Here is a 17,881-nt window from a genome sequence, read left to right as displayed (position 1 = left end):
GAGCAAAGCCAGGGATCGAACCTGCATTCTCATGGATCCTAGTTGGGTTCGTTTACCACTGAGCCATGATAGGAACTCCTGGATACAAATTGTTTTACTACATTTGTCTTTTTTTGGGGGGGGGAATACCAAATTATTTTATTTGAAGGACAAGTATTAAAGAAAGAACTTAAGTAGATATTTTAGTATAACTTATAGAAAAGGTAAACGTAACCCAAAGATGCTTTCACTGCCTTGGTGACCAAGGAAGTCACCTCTGTTTCTACAGGAAGCCAGCCAAAGTCTTATTTCTCAATATCACTTTCCCCCAGGGTTTTCTTGTCAAAGAGATACTCTGCCATGCCAGATTTGGAGGCTTCCATCTTGTGAAAGTTGGTTATGTGCTCACCCAATTCTTTGATATATTTCACTTGCTCATTCTGATAGTGATTCTCAATGAAGTCACTTAAATGGGGGTCATATTTACCAGTGGCCAGTTTGTGCATTTCCTGTAGTGACTTATTTACACTTTTTTTCCAAGTGTAGTACACATTCCATTGTATTCTTTCCATTCTCACAGTCATCATGATCTGCTTTCTTTTTTTTTTTTTTTTTTTTTTTTGTCTTTTTGCCATTTCTTGGGCCGCTCCCATGGCATATGGAAGTTCCCAGGCTAGGGGTTGAATTGGAGCTGTAGCCGCTGGCCTATGCCAAGTCACAGCAACATGGGATCTGAGCCACATCTGCAACTTACAGCACAGCTCACAGCAACGCCGGATCCTGAACCCACTGAGCAAGGCCAGGGATTGAACCCGCAATCTCATGGTTCCTAGTCAGATTCATTAACCACTGAGTCATGATGGGAACTCCATAAATGTAAATGGTTTTTTGTTTTGTTTTGTTTTGTTTTTGCTTTTTAGGGCCACACCCTTGGCATATGGAGGTTCCCAGGCTAGGGGTCAAACCAGAGCTACAGCTGCTGGCCTACGCCACAGCCACAGCAACCTGGGATCCGAGCCGCGTCTGTGACCTACACCACAGCTCACGGCAATTCCAGATCCTCAACCCACTGAGCGAGGCCAGGGATCGAACCCGCGTCCTCATGGTTCCTAGTCAGATTCGTTTCCACTGGGCCACGACAGGAACTCCCTGCTTTCTTGATATGCTGAAGGAAGATTTGGCCACCTTGTTGGTTCTGCAGGTTCACCAGTGTCTCAGCATGTTCCCTCTCCTCACAAGATTGGTGAAGAAAGGATTTGGCAAAGCTCTTCAAGGCCACATCATTGTGGTTAAAGTAGTATGACATGAACAGGTAGATGTAGGAGGCATAGAGCTCCAGGCTGATGATCAGATGATGGTCTCTTAGTCCTGATGTTAGTTCTGGTGCGTCTGCAAGGGGATGTGGTCATCATGGCCTCTGGCTGAGAAGAGGCAGTGGCAGCGAGGGTATTGGGGAATTCCAAGGGCACCATGAAGATGTGCTGAGGGCTGCCTCTGAGCACCCAATGGTGGTGGGGACAAGTGCCAGATTCCTCCTGAAGCAGGAAACTGTGGTGACTCTCCTCAAAGACTTTTGTATTTTTATCTCCCTACTCTTTGTGTGAATGATTTTCTACCTTTACTGTATGTTTGCCTGTACCAGTGACTTTTTTTTTTCATAATTTTCTTGTTTCTAGTTTTGCCTTTTTTTTTCCCTAGAGAATTTTCTTTAACATTTGTTGTAAAGCTGGTTTGGTGGTACTGAATTCTCTTAGCTTTTGTTTGTTTGTAACGCTTTTGATTTTGCCATCAAATCTGAATGAGGACCTTTCTGGATATTGAAGATTGCAGTTTTTCCCCTTTCATCACTTTAAATAAATCATACCACTCCCATCTGGTCTGCAGAGTTTCTGCTGAAAAATCAACTGGTAGCCATAAGGGAGTTCCCTTGTATGTTATTTGTTGCTTCTCCCTTGCTGTTTTTAGTAGCCCCTATTTTAATTTTGGTTATTTTGTTTACAGTGTGTCTAGGGTTCTGCACTTCTTGGAGTTGGTGACTGTTTCTCTCTCCAGGTTATGGAGGTTTTCAGCTTTCATCTCTTCAAGTATTTTCTCTGACCCCTTTTCTCTCTCTTCTCCTTCTGGGACTAATATAATGAGAATATTAGTTTTCTTGGTCTCCTAGAATTCTCTTAAACTGTACTCTTTTCTCTTAACTCTTTTTTCTGTTTAGCAGCCTTGATTTCCATTACTCTGACTTCTAGCTCACTAACTTGTATCATTTCATCTACAATTGACTTCTAGTGTATTTTTCATTTCAGTTATCATAGTCCTCATCTCTGTTTAGTGCTTTATGTATTCTAATCCTATTGTGAAAACTTCAAATTTCTTGGCCTGTGCATCCATTCTTCTCTCGAGTTCTTTGATCATCTTTATGATCACTACTCTGAATTCCTTTTTGAGCAGATTGCATACATCCACTTCACTTAGTTCTTTCGAGATTTTATCTTGTTCCCTCATCTAGAACATATTCCTCTGCCACCTCATTCTGTGTAAGTTGCTATTTGTGTTTTTATACATATAGCATGTTAGTAACATCTTTGATCTTGGAAAAATTGTGCTCTATAGCAGGCCTCCTATGCATCCCAGCAGTGCATTCCCCCTTTGTCATCCAAGCTATATGCTCTAGGGGGTTCCTCTTAATAGGGATGCATGTGCCCTTGTGTTGGATGTTTGGACTATGTGGGCAGTTTGGCATGCTTTGTTGGCCCCAAGTCTGGTTAGTTGCTAGTCCCTGCTTTGTGCATATGCTACTAGCTTCTGTTTAGCAGGGCCTGGTCACGAGGTGGCTGGTTGAGGAGTCTTAGGGGGCGCCTGGGGCAGGAGATGGCTTACTGGTGGGTGGCCCAGCTCATGCCAGGATAAGGTTTGGTCTGCCTTGTGTAATCATAGTTTTCTTGCTTCTGGTGTCTGCCCCCTGGTAGATGAGTGTTGTCTAGAGCCTTGCACCTTCTGGTAGGAAGGATTGGTGCCTGTCCATTGTGGGTGGAGCTGGGTGTGGGCCTTCTTTTAGTCTGGGCTGTGTCTAGGGTCTTGTCCAGAAACAGCTGTAAGCTCTTTAGACTTTTGTCAGAACCTGTGCTGATGGGTGGGGCTGTATCCCCACCCAGTTAGTTGTTTGACCTGAGTTATCCCAGCACTGGATCCTACAGGCTGTTGGGTGGGGCCAGGTCTTGACACTAATGATCCAAGATGTCAGCTGACTGAAGTGTTTGGGCAGCTGAATGTTCCCCAATATGTCTGATATCAGTGTCTATGCCTTCAGGGTAAGTCCCTGCTCCCCCACCCCACCCCTCCAGAAGATTCCCCAAGATCAGCAGGTAGGTCTAGCCTAGTCTCCTATAAAATTACTGCTTTTGTTCAGGGTCCCAGTGCATATGAGATTTTGTGTATGCGCTTTCAGAGTGATGTCTCTTTTTCTCTCAGTCCTGTGTGGTTCCTGAAGTTAATCCCTACTGGTCTTCAAATTCAAATGCTCTGGCAGCTTATCTTCCCAATGTTGGAACCCCAGGCTGAGGAGCCTGATATGGGGGCAAAGGACTCTCATTCCCGTGGGAGAACTTCTGAAATGAAATTAACCTCCAGTTTGTGGGTTGCCCATTCAGGGGGTATGGGATTTGATTATAACACAAATGCACTCTTCTACCTGTGTTAGTGTAGTTCCTTCCCCCCTTCTTTTTATGGCTGCACCTGTGGCCAATGGCAGTTCCTGGGCCAGGGGTTGAATGGGAGCTGCACCTGTGGCTTACACCACAGTCATAGCAAAACAAGATCCAAGCTGCATCTGCAACCTATGCCACAGTTTAGAGCAATGCTGGCTCCTTAACCCACAAAGGAAGGTCAGGGATCAAGCCCACATCCTCACAGAGACAACATCGGGTCCTTAACCCACTGAGCCACAACGGGAACTCCCTGCATTTCCTTCTTTATGTCCTAAATTGTAGAAGATACTTTTTGGTAGGTTCCAGTTTTTTTCACTGATGATTTTTCTGCAGAGAGACGTGATTTTTTTCTTTTAATTTTTCAGATAGTTATGATTTTGGTATGCTCATAAGAGTGAGCTCAGGATCTTTCTACTCTGCAATCTTCACTGCTGTCCTCTCTTGCTCCATTTAAAATTATCTAACTTTTAACATTTTAGCATAATAAGTTCTGGCGTGGGTCTCTTTGGGCTCATCTTATTTGGAACTCTCTAGACTTCCTGGAAATGGATGTTTCTATCATTCTGTAGAATAAGGAAGTTTTCAGCTTTTATTTCTTCAAAGAAAATTTCTTTCTTTTTTTTTGCCTATTCTAGGGCCACTCACGCGGCATGTGGAAGTTCCCAGGCTAGGGGTCTAATCAGAGCTGTAGCCACCGGCCTATGCCAGAGCCACAGCAACGTGGGATCCAAGCTGCATCTGTGACCTACACAACAGCTCACGGCAACGCAAGACCCTTAACCCACTGAGCAAGGCCAGGGATTGAACCTGCGACCTCATGGTTCCTAGTCGGATTCATTAACCACTGAGCCACGATGGGAACTCCCTTCAAAGAAAATTTCTGGCTTTCTCTTTTCTACTGTTGGGACCCCTCTAAGGCAAAGGTTATTTGACTTGATGTTGTCCCCAAAGTCCCTAAAAGTATCTCTACCTTTTCTTATTTTTTTCCTTTGGCTGCTCTGTTTTAGTGAGTTCCATTCCTCTGTATTCCAAGTAATTGATTTCTTGTTCTACTTTATTCAGTATAGTGTTGAACCATTCTAGGATATTTTTCAGTTCATGTATTGTATTATTTAACTGTAAATTCTGTTTGGAACATTTTTATATTTCTTGTTTTTTAATTACACAATTAATTTTATTAATTTATAATTTTGCAATGATCATCACAACCCAATTTTAGCATTTAAATCCCAAACCCCTAGCCCATCCCCCCAACCTGTCTTATTTGGAAACTGTAAGTTTTTCAAAGTCTGTTAGTCAGTATTTGTTCTGCAAAGAAGTTCATAGTGTTCTTTTTTCTTTTTCTTTTTTTATTACTCAATGAATTTATTACATTTATAGTTGTACAATGATCATCACAATCCAGTTATATAGTATTTCCATCCCACACCCCCAGTGCATCCCCCACCCCCCTTACTGTCTCCTTTGTAAACCATAAGTTTTTCAAAGTCTGTGAGTCAGTATCTGTTCTGCAAAGAAGTTCATTGTGTCCTTTTTTTTTCAGATTCCACGTCAGTGAAAGCATTTGATGTTGGTGTCTCATTGTATGGCTGACTTCACTCAGCATGATAATTTCTAGGTCCATCCATGTTGCTAAAAATGCCAGTATTTTGTTCCTTTTAAAGGCTGAGGAATATACCATTGTGTATATGTACCACATCTTTATCCACTCCTCTGTTGATGGACATGCAGGTTGTTTCCATGTTTTGACTATTGCAAATAGTGCTTCAATGAACATTGGAGTACATGTGTCTTTGCTATATGTGGATAGATGCCCAGGAGTGGGATTGCTGGATAAAATGGTAGTTCTATGTTTAGTTTTCTGAGGAATCTCCATACTGCTTTCCACAGTGTTGTACCAATTTACTTTCCCACCAACAGTGTACTAGGGTTCCTTTTTCTCCACACCCTCTCCAGCACTTATTGTTTGTAGACTTTTTGACAATGGCCATTCTGGCTGGTGTAAAGTGGTACCTCATAGTGGTTTTGTTTTTAATTTCCCTAATAATGAGTGATGTTGAACATCTTTTCATGAGTTTTGTGGATATCCATATGCCTTCTTTGGAGAATTGTCTGTTTAGCTCTTCTGCCCATTTTTTAATGGGGTTGTTTGTTTTTTAGTATTGAGCTGCAGAAAGTGTTTATAAATATTGGAGATTAATCCCCTGTAAATTGATTCATTTTCAAATATTTTCTCCCATTCTGTGGGTTGTCTTTTTGTTTTGTTTAGGGTTTCCTTTGCTGTGCAGAAACTTTTAAGTCCCATTTGTTTATTTTTGTTTTTACTGTCATTACTCTAAGGGGTAGATCTGAGAAGATGTTGCTGTTGTTTATGTCAGAGAGTGTTTGGCCTATGTTTTCCTCTAAGAGTTTTATAGTGTCTGGTCTTATATCTAGGTCTTTAATCCATTTCGAGTTTATTTTTGTGTATGGTGTTAGAGGTGTTCTAATTTCATTCTTTTACATGTGACTGTCCAGTTTTCCCAGCACCACTTATTGAACAGGCTGTCTTTTCTCCATTGTATATCCTTGCCTCCTTTGTCATAGAAGAGTTGGCCGTTGGTACGTGGGTTTAATTCTGGGCTTTCTATCCTTTTCCACTGATCTAAATTTCTGTCTTTGTGCCAGTACCATACAGTTTTGATGATTGTAGCTTTGTAGTGTAGTCTCAAGTCAGGGAGCCTGATTCCTCCAGCTCCATTTTTCTTTTTCAGGATGTCTTTGGCTATTCTGGGTATTTTGTGCTTCCAAACAAATTTTAAAATATTTTGTTCAAGTTCTGTGAAAAATGTCCTTGGTAATTTGATAGGGATTGCATTGAATCTGTAGATTGCCTTGGGTAGTATAGTCATTTTGATAATATTAACTCCTCTGATCCATGAGCATTGTATGTCTTTCCATCTATTTGTGTCATCTTTGATTTCTTTCATCAGTGTCTTATAGTTTCCAGAGTACAGGTCTTTTGTCTCTTTAGGTAGGTTTACTCCTAGATATTTTATTCTTTTGGATGCAGTGGTAAATGGGATTGCTTCCTTAATTTCTCTTTCTGATCTTTCATTGTTAGTGTATAGAAATGCAGTTGATTTCTGTGTATTAATTCTGTATCCTGCGACTTTGCCAAATTCATTGATGAAATGGCAAACTCTAACAGGTATCTGGTAGTCTTTAGGATTCTCTAGGTATAGTATCATGTCATCTGCAAATATTTGCTTCACTTCCTTTCCAATTCGGATTCCTTTTATCTCTTATTTCTCTGATTGCTGTGGCTAGGACTTCCAAAACTATGTTGAAGAGTAGTGGCGAGAGTGGACATCCTTGTCTTGTTCCTGATCTCAGCAGGAATTTTTTCAGCTTTTCACCATTGAGAATGATGTTAGCTGTGGGTTTGTCATATATGGCCTTTATTATGTTGGGGTAGGTTCCCTCTATGCCCACGTTCTGAAGGGTTTTTATCAGAAATGGTATTGGATTTTGTCAAAGGCTTTTTTCGTGTCTATTGAGAGGATCATATGGTTTTTATTCTTCAGCTTGTTAATGTGGTGTATCTCACTGATTGATTTGTGGATATTGAAGAACACTTGCATCCCTGGGATAAGTCCCACTTGATCATTTTGCACAATCCTTTTAATGTATTGTTGGATGCGGTTTGCTAGTATTTTGTTGAGAATTTTTGCATCGATGTTCATCATTGAAATTGGCCTGTAATTTTCTTTTTTTGTGGTATCTTTGGTTTGGTATCAGGGTGATGGTGGCATCATAGAATGAGTTTGGACATGTCCCTTCCTCTGCATTTTTTTTGGAATGGTTTCAGAAGGCTGTGGGTCGAATTGGAGCTACAGCTGCTGGCCTGCACCACAGCTACAGCAAAGCAGGATCTGAGCTGTGTCTGTGACCTACACCACAGCTCATGGCAATGCCAGACCTTTAACCCACTGAGCAAGGCCAGGGATTGAACCCACAACCTCATGGTTCCTAGTCGGATTCATTCCACTGTGCCATGATGGGAAGTCCTCTAAATATTTAATGCAATTCGCCTGTGAAACTATCTGGTTCTGGACTTTTGTTTGTGGGAATTTTATAATGAGAGTTTCAGTTTCAGAACTTGTTATTGGTCCATTCATCTTTTCTATTTCATCTTGATTTCTCCTTTTAAGGTTGTTAGCAGTTGCCCTATGTATTGAGGCAATCCTATGTTGGGTGCATATTTATTTACAATTGTTATACCTTCTTCTTGGATTGATTCTTTGATCATTATTTAATGTCCTTCTTTGTCTCTTTTAACATTCTTTAAGATCTATTTTGTCTCATTTGAGTATTGCTACTCCACCTTTCTTTTGATTCCCATTTGTGTATAATATTTTCTTCCATTTTCTCACTTTCAATTTGTATGTGTTCCTAGAAGTGAATTGGGTATCTTGAAGATAGCATCTATATGAGCATTGTTTTTATATCCATTGAGCCAGTCTGTGTCTTTTGGTTGGGGCAGTTAGTCCATTTACATTTAGGGTAATTATTGATATGTATGTTTTTATTGCCATTTTATTGACTTTTGGATTTGTAGTTGTTGCTCTTTTTTCTTCCCTCCTCTTGTTCTCTCCTCTTGTGATTGGATGATATCTTTATTGTTGTATTTGAGTTGATTTTTCTTATTCATGTGTGTATAAATTGTAGATTTTTGGTTTTTAGTTATGCTGAAGGAGTCTTTATATACATGATTGTTTTAAGTTGTGTGTCTCTTAATTGCAAGTTGCTCTCCAGTGTTCTTCATTTGTACATTCCTCTTATCACGTTTTCTAATTTTGGTAGCATATTTATGGGTGGATGAATTCCTACCTTTACTCTCTATATGCCTTTACTGGTGATCCTTGTCATTTATAGTATCATTGTTCCTAGTTGTGGCCTTTTCTTTTCTGCCTAGAATTTCCTTTAGTATTTGCTGTAAAGCTGGTTTGGTGTTGCTGAATTCTCTTAGCTTTTGCTAGTCTGTAAAGCTTTTGATTTCTCCTTCAATTCTGAATGAGAGCTTTGCTGGATCAAGTTATCTTGTTTGGAGTTTTTTTCCTTGCATGCCACTCCCTTCTGGCCTGCAGAGTTTCTGCTAAAAAATCTGCTGATAACCTTATCAGGGTTCTCTGGTATGTTACTTGTTTCTTTTCCCTAGCTGCTTTCAATATTTTCTCTTTGTCTTAATTTTAGTCATTTTGATTAATATTTGCCTCAAGGTGTTCCTCCTTGGGTTTATTTTATATGGTGCTGTTGTGCTTCCTGGATTTGAGTGAGTGACTTCTTTCCCATGTTAGGGAAGTGTTCAGCTATTATCTCTTTGAATATTTTTTTCTGTCCCATTCTCTCTCTCTTCTTCTGGCACCCCTATAATATGGATGTTGATGCAAATAATGTCCCAGAAATCTCTTAGACTGTCTTTGTTTATTTGCAATCTTTTCTGTTCTGCATCAGTGATTTTCACTAGTCTGTCCTCTACCTTGCTTATTCATTCTTCTGCCTCCTGTATTCTGCTGTTTGTTGCTTTAATGAATTTTTTTATCTCAGGTACTGTATTTCTCATCTCTGCTTGCTTAAGCTTTAAATCTTGTATGTCTTTTCTCAAACTTGCTGTAAATTATCAATATTTGCTTCCAGTTTATTTCCAAAGTCTTGCATCATCTTCAGCATCAACGGTCTAAAGTCTTTTTCCTGGAGGCTAATAATCTCCATATCACTTAGCTGTTTTACTGTAGTTTTTTTTTGCTCCCTTAGCCTAATTACAGTTCTCTGCCTTATCATTTTGTATAGGTTTTTGGTGTGGTTTCCTTTTTGCAGACAACAGAGTTGTAGCCTCTCTTACTTCTGATGTCTGCCTCCTTTGTGGCTGAAGTTGGTACAGGGACTTCTGTATGCTTCCCATTGGGAGAGACTCTTGCCTGCCTACTGGTAAGTGGGGCTTATTCCTGTCCCTCTGGTGGCTGGGGCTTTGTCTCTGGGTGTGATTAGAGGAGGCCGAGTGCCTGGGGGTTCTTTAGGCAGCCGGATTACTGATGGATGGGGCTGTGATCCCCCCCGGATTATTGTTTGACCTGGGACTCCTCAGCCCTAATGGGTGTGGTCAGATTTTCCCCAAATGGCCACCTCCAGAGGAACACACATTAATGAATAATCCCTAGACCTTTACCTCCAATGTTCTTCCCCCACAAAGAGCCATAGTCACCTCCTGTTTTCCCAGGAGATGCTTCAAGAACTGCAGTCAGGTCCAGCCCTGATTCCAATGGAGTCTCTGCTTTTCCCTGGGACCCAGTGCACATGAAAAACTGTGTTCACCTTTTAAGAATGGGTTCTTCATTTCCCCCAGTCCCATGGAGCTCCTGCATACAAGCCCCACTGGCCTTCATTGCCAGATGCTTCAGGGGCTTTCTCCCAATGCCAGATCCTTAGGTGTGGGAACCTGATATGTGGCTCAGAACTCTCACACCTGTAGGTGAGTCTCTGTGATACAGTTACTGTACAGTCTGTTGGCTGCCCATCTGATGTGTATGGGGTTGCTTTTATCATGTAATTACCCCTCCTACCTCTTGAAGTGGGCTCCTCTTTGTCTTCCAGAGTAGGATATCTTTTTGAAAGTTCCCAGTCATTTGGTTGAAGGTTGTTCAGCATTTGGTTGTAATTTTGTTGTTTTTATGAGAGAAGATGAGCTCCAGTCCTTCTATTCCCCCATCTTAATCCAATCTCCCCTATTTTATATATTTTTAAAATGATTTCTATTTTTTCCATTTGAGTTGGTTTATAGCTTTTTGTCAAGTTTGCACTATACAGCAAAGTGACCCTGTCACACATACATATATATACTCTTTTTCTCACATTATCATCTATCATGCTCCATCATAAGTGACTAGATATAGTTCCCTGTGCTATACATCATTATCTCATTGCTTATCCATTACAAATATAATAGTTTGCATCTATTAACCCCAGATTTACATTCCAACCCCCTCCTCCCCCCTGCCCCTTGGAAACCACAGGCCAGTTCTCCAAGTCCATGAGTTTCTTTTCTATGGAAATGTTTATTTGTACCATATATTAGATTCCCAATATAAGTCAAATCATATGGGATTTGCCTTTCTCTTTCTGACTTACTTTACTATGAGAGTCTCTAGTTCCATCTACGTTGCTGCAAACGGCATTATTGTGTTCTTTTTTATGGCTCTGTAGTATTCCATTGTGTATATATACCATACATTCTTAATCCATTCTCTGTCAATGGATATTTAGGTTATTTCCATGTCTTGGCTATTGTGAATAGTGCTGCAGTGAACATGCGGGTGCATTTGTCTTTTTCAAGGAAAGTTTTGTCTGGATATATGCCCAAGAGTGGGATTGCTGGGTCATATGGTAGTTCTATGTATAGTTTTCTGAGGTACCTCCATGCTCTTTTCTATAGTGGTTGTTCCAATTTACATTCCCACCAACAGTGTAGGAGGGTTCCCCTTTCTTCACACCCCATCCAGAATTTCTTATTTGTGGACTTGTTAATGATGGCCAGTCTGAATGGTGTGAGATGCTACCTGATAGTAGTTTTGATTTGCATTTCTCTAGTAATCAGTAATATTTAGCATTTTTTCATGTGCTTGTTGGCTACCTGTCTATCTTCTTTGGAGAAATGTCTATTCAGATCATTTGCCCATTTTTAAATTGGGTGTTTGTTTGTTTGATGTGGAATTGTATAAGTTGTTTGTATATTTTAGAGATTAAGCTCTTGTCAGTTGCATCATTTGAAACTATTTTTTCCATTCCATACATTGTCCTTTTTTTAAATGGTTTTCTTTGCAGTGCAAAATCTTTTGAGTGTGATTAGGTCCCATTGGTTTATTTTTGCTTTAACTTCTGATACCTTGGGAGACTGACCTGAGAAAATATTCATGATGTTGATGTCACAGAATGTTTTGCCTATGTTCTCTTCTAGGAGTTTAATTGTGTCTTGTCTTATGTTTAAGTTTCTAAGCCATTTGTAGTTTATTTTTGTGCATGGTGTGAGAGTGTATTCAAGTTTCATTGATTTACATGTGGCTGTCCAGTTTTCCTAGAAGCACTTGCTAAAAAGACTCTTTCCCATTTTATATTCTTGCCTCCTTTGCTGAAGATTAATTGAACACAGGTGTCTGGGTTTATTTCTGTATTCTCTATTCTGTTCCAGTGGTCTGTCTGTTTGTTTTGGTGCCAGTACAACACTGAATTGATTAATGTAGTTTTGTAATATTGCCTGAAGTCTGGGAGAGTTATGCCTCCTGCTTGGTTTTGGTTCCTCAGGATTGCTTTGGCAATTCTGGGTATTTTATGGCTCCATGTAAACTTTTTGGATTATTTGTTCTAATTCTGTGAAAAATGTCATGGGTCTTAAACCCACAGCAAATATAATACTCAATGGGGAAAAACTGAAAGCCTTCTCACTCAAATCTGGAACAAATATGCTCTTCAACTTAGTTTTGGAAGTCCTAATCACAGCAATTAGACAAACAAAAGCAATAAAAGGCATCCATATAGGAAGAGAAGAGATAAAACTGTCACTGTGTGCAGACGACATGATACTATACATAGAAAACCCTAAGGACTCAACCCCAAAACTACTCAAACTGATCAACAAATTCAGCAAAGTAGCAGGATATAAGATTAACATTCAGAAGTCAGTCACATTCCTGTATACCAGCAAAGAAATATTAGAAAAGGAATACAAAAATACAATACCTTTTAAAATTGCACCTCACAAAATCAAATACCTCGGAATACACCTGACCAAGGAGAAAGGACTTATATGCTGAGAACTATGAAAATTTAATCAAAGAAATCAAAGAAGATGTAAAGAAATGGAAAGATATTCCATGTTCCTGGATTGGAAAAATCAATATTGTAAAAATGGCCATACTGCCCAAAGCAATCTACAGATTCAATGCAATCCCTATCAAATTACCCAGGACATTTTTCACAGAACTAGAACAAACAATCCAAAATTCCAAAATTTAAATGGAACAGCAAAAGACCCAGAATTTCCAAAGCAATCCTGAGAAACAAAAACAAAGCAGGAGGCATAACTCTCCCAGACTTCAGGCAATATTAAAAATCCACAGTCATCAAGACAGTGTGGTACTGGTACCAAAACAGACAGACAGACCAATGGAACAGAATAGAGAACCTGGAAATAAACCCTGACACCTATGGTCAATTAATCTTTGACAAAAGAGGCAAGAACATAAAATGGGAAAAAGAAAGTCTATTCAGCAAGTATTGCTGGGAAACCTGGACAGCTGCATGCAAAGCAATGAAACTAGAACACACCCTCACACCATGCACAAAAATAAACTCAAAATGGCTGAAAGGCTTAAATATACGACAGGACACCATCAAACTCCTAGAAGAAAACATAGGCAAAACACTCTCTGACATCAACCTCATGAATATTTTCTCAGGGCAGTCTCCCAAAGCAATAGAAATTAGAGCAAAAATAAACCCATGGGACCTAATCAAACTGAAAAGCTTTTGCACAGCAAAGGAAACCCAAAAGAAAACAAAAAGACAACTTTCAGAATGGGAGAAAATAGTTTCAAATGATGCAACTGACAAGGGCTTAATCTCTAGAATATATAAGCAACTTATACAACCCAACAGCAAAAAAGCCAATCAATCAATGGAAAAATGGGCAACAGACCTAAATAGACTGTTCTCCAAAGAAGATATACAGATGGCCAACAAGCACATGAAAAAATGCTCAACATCACTGATTATAAGAGAAATGCAAATCATAACTACTATGAGATACCACCTCACACCAGTCAGAATGGCCATCATTAAGAAGTCCACAAATAACAAGTGCTGGAGGGGCTGTGGAGAAAAGGGAACCCTCCTGCACTGTTGGTGGGAATGTCAACTGGTACAGCCACTATGGAGAACAGTTTGGAGATACCTTAGAAATCTATACACAGAACTTCCATATGACCCAGAAATCCAACTCTTGGGCATGTATCTGGACAAAACTCTACTTAAAAGAGACACATGCACCCACATGTTCATTGCAGCACTATTCACAATAGCCAGGACATGGAAACAACCCAAATGTCCATCAACAGATGATTGGATTCGGAAGATGTGGTATATATACACAATGGAATACTACTCAGCCATAGAAAAGAATGACATCATGCCATTTGCAGCAACATGGATGGAGCTAGAGAATCTCATAGAGTGAAATGAGTCAGAAAGACAAAGACAAATACCATATGATATCACTTATAACTGGAATCTAATATCCAGCACAAATGAACATCTTCTCAGAAAAGAAAATCATGGACTTGGAGAAAAGTCTTGTGGCTGCCTGATGGGAGAGGGAGGGAGTGGGAGGGATCGGGAGCTTGGGCTTATCAGACACAACTTAGAATAGATTTACAAGGAGATCCTGCTGAGTAGCGTTGAGAACTATGTTTAGATACTCTTATTGCAACAGAACAAAGGGTGGGGAAAAATGTATACATGTAAGGATAACTTGATCCCTTTGCTGTACAGTGGGAAAAAAAATAAATTACAAAAAAAGAATAAATTTACAAGGAGATCCTGCAAAAAAAAAAAGCCTTAACTATTTAAAAAAAGTTATATATGCAGACTGCATATATAACTAAAAATGTAATTGTAGAGCTTCAGGTTCATGAACAAATATTTTATTCCAAATTAGGCCATTTGGCCTTTATAGCACATTAGAATACCAATACGTATGTTGTACTGAGGAATTATTTAAATTTATCTTCTTTGTTCTGACCTCATAGGGAGTTGTATTTTTTTTTAAGTTTACTTGTAGTTTAATATTTAAAAATATAGCCAGTCTTGAAGTTAAAAAAAAAATCATGGGTCTTGTAATAGGGATTGTATTGAATCTGTAGATTGTTTTGTGTATTATGGCAATTTTTATAATATTAATTTTTCCTATCAAGGAGCATGGAATATTTTTCCATTTCTTTGAGTCCTCTTTAATTTCCTTGATGAGTGTTTTATAGATCTCAGCATATAATTCTTTTACTTCCTTGGTCAGGTTTATTTCCAGGTATTTGATTTTTTGAGGTGCATTTTTAAAAGGTATTGCATTTTTGTATTCTTTCTCTAATATTTTGTTGTTAGTATACACAGATGCAAATGATTTCTGAATATTTATTTTGTATGCTGTCACTTTCCTGAATTTGTTGATCAGTTTGCGTAGTTTTTGTGTGGAGTCCATAGGGTTTTCTATATATAGTATCATGCCATTTGCATACAGTGACAATTTTACCTCTTCTCTTTCAATTTGGATATCTTTTTTTTTGTCAGTTTGCTGTGGTTATGACTTTCAATACTATGTTGAATAAAAGTGGTGAGAATGGGCATACTTGTCCTGTTACAGTTCTTAGTGGGAAGGCTTTCAGCTTTTCTCCATTGAGTATAGTATTTGCTGTGTGTTTGTCATTAATGGCTTTAATAATGTTAAGTTTTGTTCCCTCTATACCCACTTTGGTACGAGTTCATATATCTATATCTATATCTATCTATCTATCTATCTATCTATCTATCTATCTATCTATATTTGCTTTTTAGGGCCATACCTGCAGCATATGGATGTTGCCATGGTAGGGGTTGAATCAGAGCTGTAGCTACCAGCCTACACCACAGCCACAGCAACACCCTATTCGAGCTGCATCTGCAAACTTCATCACAGCTCAGGGCAATGGCCGATCCTTAACCCACTGAGTGAGGCCAGAGATTAAACCTGCAACCTCATGGTGCCTAGTCAGATCTGTGTCCACTGTGACACAATGTGAACTCCTGGTAAGTTTTTATCATGAATAGATGTCGGATTTTTTAAAGGGCTTTTTCTGCATCTATTGAGATGATACAATACCTTTTAAAATATCACCCCCCAAAATTAGATAGATGGGGTTAATAGAAGCAAACTATTGTATTTGGAATGGACAAGCAATGAGATCCTGTTGTCAGGCACTGGTAGCTATATCTAGTCACTTACAATGGAGCATGATGGAGGTTAGTGTGAGAAAAAGAATGCATATATGTATGTGTGACTGGCTTATTTTGCTGTACAGTACAAAATTGACAGAACACTGTAAATCAAATATAATATAAAACAAAAATCATTAATAAAATCAAAATCCATTGGTGCTACAAAAGCAGTGTTTAAGTGGAAGTTCATAGTGAAACAGGCCTTCATTAGAAAAGAAGAAACATCTCAAATCAACAACTTAACATACCACCTAAAAGAATTAGTAATAGAGGAAAAAACAAAACCCAAAGTCAGCAGAAGGAAGGAAATCATAAAGATCATAGAGGAAATCAATAAAATAGAGATTCAAAAAATGATAGAAAAAAGTCAATAAAACGAAGATCTCGTTCTTTGTAATAACAAACAAAATTGAAAAACTTCTGGCAAGATTCACCAAGAAGAGGAAAGAACTGACATAAGCAAAATAAGAAATGAAAAAGGAGAAATCTCAACAGATACTGCAGAAATAAAAAAACATGAGAATACTATGAACAACTGTATGCCAACAATTTTGAATACCTACAAGAAGCAGACAAATTTCTAGAGGCTTATAGTCCACCAAAACTGAATCAGAATGAAATAGATCAATTGAAAACACTGAGCACTAGAAATGAAATTGAATATGTAACAAAAGCAGTTCCTACAAACAAAAGTCCAGGACTAGAGGGCTTCACAGTTGAATTCTACCCAACTCACATAAAAGAACTTATGCCCATCCTCCTTAAACTTTTTCAAAAGATTGAACAGGTAGGAACACTCCCAAAGAGTCTATGAAGCCACCATCACCAGACAAAGATACTCCCACAAAAGGTAATTATAGTTCATTTCAATAAAAGCAGAAAAAAATGTGACTAAATCCAATATCCATTCATGATAAAAACTCTTACCAAAATGGGTATAGAGGTAACATACATTAACATAATAAAATCCATATATTACAAACCCACAGCCAATATAATACTCAATGTAGAGAAGTTGAAAGACTTCCTGCTAAAATCTGGAACAAGACAAGGATGCCCCCTCTCACCACTTTTACTCAGCATAGTATTGGAAATCCTAGCTACAGCAACCAGCCAACAAAGGAATAAAGTATATCCAATATGGAAGGGAAGAGGTAAAATTTTCACTCTATGCAGATCATATGATACTATGTATCAAAACCTTAAGGATGCCACATAAAAACTAATTGAACTGATCAACAAATTCAGCAAAGTAGCAGGATACAAGATTAACATCCAGAAATTGGTTTCATTTCTGTATACTATTAATTAAATATTAGAAAAGGAATATAAAAATACAATACCTTTGAAAATCACACCCTAAAAATTAAATACCTGGGAATAAAACTGACCAAGGAGGTTAAAGACATATGCTGAGAAAAATAAAACATTAATCACAGGAATTATAGAGGATTCAAAAGAATGGAAAGATATTCCAAACTCCTGGATTTTAAGAATTAATACAATTAAAATGGCCATACTACCAAAAGCAATATACATATTCAATGCAATCCCTATCAAATTACCCATGACATTTTTCGTAGAACCACAAAAAATAATCCAAAAACTTATATGAAACATAAAAGACCCAGAATTGCCAAAGCAATCCTGAGGAACAAAAACCAAGCAGGAGGTGTAACCCTCCCATACTCCAGACAATATTACAAAGCCACAGAAATCAAGACAGTGTGGTACTTGTACTAAAACAGACATACAGACCAATGGAAAAGAATGGAGAACACAGAAATAAACCCAGACACCTCTGGTCAATTAATGTTAGACAAAGGAAGAGAGAATATAAAATGGGAAAAAATTTCTTCAGCAAGTGGACACCTGGACACCTGCATGTAAATCAATGAAATTAGAACACACCCTCACACCATGCACAAAATGAAACTCAAAATGGCTCAAGTACTTAAACATAAGGCAAGACACCACAAAACTCCTAGAAGAGAACCTAGATAAAATATGCTCCGACATCAACTTACAAATGTTTGTTAGTTCAGTCTCACAAAGCAATAGAATTGAAAACAAAAACAAACCAGTGGTATCTGATCAAACTTACAAGCTTCTGCACAGCAAAGGAAACCACCACTACCAAAAAA

The 17,881-nt window shown here is 38.6% G+C and overlaps 1 pseudogene; it reads right to left on the bottom strand.

Moving 5' to 3' along the window:
• Positions 1-284: 284 nt before the first annotated feature.
• On the bottom strand, positions 285-17,311 carry LOC146405430 (ferritin heavy chain-like; annotated as a pseudogene).
• Positions 17,312-17,881: the final 570 nt, after the last annotated feature.

The sequence above is a fragment of the Sus scrofa genome, chromosome 2 (genome assembly GCF_054392235.1).
Source record: "Sus scrofa isolate SSC_HxYL_T2T_F1_AM1 chromosome 2, Sscrofa_HxYL_maternal_Yorkshire_Landrace_v2.0, whole genome shotgun sequence".
Taxonomy (NCBI): domain Eukaryota; kingdom Metazoa; phylum Chordata; class Mammalia; order Artiodactyla; family Suidae; genus Sus; species Sus scrofa.
Note: the sequence above shows the minus strand (reverse complement) of the source record. Positions and strands in the feature narration are given on the sequence as shown.